Source organism: Hibiscus syriacus, unplaced genomic scaffold (assembly GCF_006381635.1).
Source record: "Hibiscus syriacus cultivar Baekdansim isolate YM2019G1 unplaced genomic scaffold, ASM638163v2 tig00002942_pilon, whole genome shotgun sequence".
Taxonomy (NCBI): domain Eukaryota; kingdom Viridiplantae; phylum Streptophyta; class Magnoliopsida; order Malvales; family Malvaceae; genus Hibiscus; species Hibiscus syriacus.
Window position 1 is genome coordinate 9,461 of NW_024061958.1, and position 3,305 is coordinate 12,765.

The 3,305-nt window shown below is 39.9% G+C and overlaps 1 pseudogene; it reads left to right on the forward strand.

Annotated features, from left to right (window-relative positions):
- Positions 1-1,526, forward strand: LOC120166125 (annotated as a pseudogene).
- The last annotated feature ends 1,779 nt before the right edge of the window (positions 1,527-3,305 follow it).

The following is a 3,305-nucleotide window of genomic DNA, read 5'->3' on the forward strand; positions in this document are numbered from 1 at the left end:
TTCTAATTGTTTTTAATTGCGAAAATGCGTGAAATCCTTCACATCCAGGGAGGCCAATGTGGCAACCAAATCGGTGACAAGTTCTGGGAATTCGTCTGTGCCCAACACGGAATCGACTCGACCGGGAAGTACCATGGGGAATCCGATCTTCAACTCGAGAGGATCAATGCTTATTACAATGAAGCAAGTTGTGGGAGGTATGTCCCCAGGGTAGTACTTATGGATCTTGAACCCGATACCATGGATAGTGTCAGGTCTGGTCCTTATGGTCAGATTTTCAGACCAGACAACTTTGTCTTCGGTCAATCCGGTGCCGGAAACAACTGGGCTAAAGGCCATTACACAGAAGGTGCTGAACTCATTGATTTCGTTCTCGATGTTGTCCGTAAAGAAGCCGAAAACTGTGATTGCTTGCAGGGTAAGTTTTCTTATTTTCTTTTCTTTCCCTGTTTTTGTTTGTTCTTTCCTATATGTGTTCTTAGGATTTTGTTGGTATTATTACAGGGTTTCAAGTTTGCCATTCGCTAGGTGGTGGAACAGGATCAGGTATGGGAACCCTCTTGATCTCGAAGATCAGAGAGGAGTACCCGGACCGGATGATGCTTACTTTCTCGGTTTTTCTTTCTCCGAAGGTTTCGGATACCGTCGTTGAACATTACAATGCTACTTTATCGGTACATCAGCTAGTCGAAAATGCCGATGAGTGTATGGTTCTCGATAATGAAGCTCTCTACGACATATGCTTCCGTACCCTCAAGCTCACGACTCCAAGCTGTAAGCACATCCCATCACTAGTTCTCCTTTCTGGGTTTCGTTAAATCTTTCGTTTCGATTTAACTATGATCTTTTTGTTGGTGCAGTTGGAGATCTGATCTTAGGAAGCTCGCTGTCAATCTCATTCCATTCCCTAGGCTTCATTTTTTCATGGTTGGTTTCGCGCCTCTTACCTCTCGTGGATCGCAGCAGTACCGAGCCTTAACCGTGCCTGAGCTGACCCAACAAATGTGGGATGCTAAGAACATGATGTGTGCTGCCGATCCGCGACATGGAAGGTACCTGACTGCGTCGGCCATGTTAAGAGGCAAAATTAGCACCAAGGAAGTCGATGAGCAGATGCTCAATGTCCAGAACAAGAATTCATCCTACTTTGTCGAATGGATCCCGAACAATGTCAAGTCAACAGTCTGTGATATCCCTCCAATTGGGTTGAAATTGGCATCGACATTCATCGGGAACTCGACTTCGATTCAGGAAATGTTCAGGCGTGTCAGCGAGCAGTTCACAGCTATGTTCAGGAGAAAAGCTTTCTTGCATTGGTACACAGGGGAAGGCATGGATGAGATGGAATTCACGGAGGCCGAAAGCAACATGAACGATCTGGTCTCCGAGTATCAGCAGTACCATGATGCAACCGCCGATGATGAGGAAGAGTACGAGGAGGATGAGGAGTACGATGAATGATATTAGCCAATGTAACAATGCTAAAAAATTACCAGTTGTCAGTCTCTGGCAAAAGAATAGATCAATATGGACATGTTTATTTATGCCAATATGAATGTTAAATTTCAATATCAATAGTCGAACTCGAGGTGCCGATGCCATATGTCCCCAGTCTACTATGGATCTTCACTCCTTCCTACTGTATTGAAACGAAGCATAGTCGTTTTCATTAAGCACCGGGGGGGGGGGTGCACGTTACACTCTTTAGGCGCTACTAGACGCTTACCTCCCAGGGTTGTCCGAAGATAAAGCAGGCAAGAAGTCGTCACACATCACTATATTGATCCATCGGACGTTAGAATCTGCTTAAGACCGAGATCCCCAAGCCCCAACACCAAATTATCCAACAACTTTGTTTCCTCAATTGCCTTATTAATAAGGCTTAGAGAGTAAGTGATCAAATTATATCGCTTTTTCAAAATATATGCCCAAACTTCTTTTAGATTCATTCAAGTACTTAACATTACAAGCGTTATCACTTTAGGTATCTAGATCGTAATGGCCGTTAAATTTTACCATTAAAGGACATATTTTTTCTTTATAAAATTTAAAAAAAAATTAGTCAAATTAAAAATTAAAAAATATTATTATATTTATAGAAAATCATAATTTTTCTAAAAGTCCAAATCCCTAAAATCATTCCCAAATCCATGATCCTAACCCTTATTTCTTGTTGTCGCCAGTCACCACCATTATTGTCACCATTGACCAATCACCCACCTATTGTCATTGCTTCCTCTATTACTGTCGTTCGTCAAACACCAAAACCCGATCATTGTCGTACAGAGGAAGGCCTAAATCAAACCTCTTTCAATCTCAACATTTTCTCCCTTTAAATCACGATTTGGGTTCATTGATGGTTGTTCATCGAGTGGGTGGTCGGGGTAGGTTCAGTCGATGGCAACGACAACGGTAAAAGACAACGACAGCTTTGTTGAAAGTCAAAATTCACAGATACATTAATGGTGTTATTTTGCTGCACATGGGGCGGCTGAATTCAAAGTTGGTTGTCAAATTAGGCGCATGAAATTGTTGAATTTCATGGATGGTTAAATTGTATATATTAGTCATTGTAATTTAAGTATTTATAAATTAGTCCTTAAACTTTAACTATAAATACCCTAGCTCATTTACCTTCAAAATCATCCCAAAACATTCTAGCTTTCTTCCAATACTAGAGAGAATTTAGAGAGTTTCTTGAGAGTTGTTTTCTTCTTTTTATCAAGAGAGAATTATCATTGTTTTCTCCTTGGTAGATAGAGAGAAGTTGTAATTCCTATTTTCTCATAGTGAAATTCTTCTACCGTTACCCGTGGTTTTTACCCTAATTATTTAGGGGTTTTTCACATAAATTTTGTGTCTATTTTATCTTCATTTTTATTTTTTCAAATTATTAGTTACGATTTTGCTCTACCCGATAGCCGTCTTCCGCAACAATTGGTATCAGAGCCATATTAGAGTGTGTAATATATGTTTATTGTCTTTGTGGTTGTCACCAAAAGGTGGATCATCCAATATAAGAAAGTAAGAAGGTATTACCCATTCTTTGAAGGTTCAAGAGAACTATTCACGATAATGAAATAGTGAGAGCTATCAGTAAAAGAAGCTATGGCAACAAAATTTGATATTGAAAAATTCAATGGGAGAAATTTCTCATTGTGAAAATTGAAAATGAAGGTCATCCTGAGGAAAGACGATTGTCTAGCAGCTATTAGTGAAAGACCGATAGATTTCATAGATGACAACAAATGGATCGAGATGGACGGGAATGCTATGGCAAACTTTCATCTAGCATTAGCAGATGA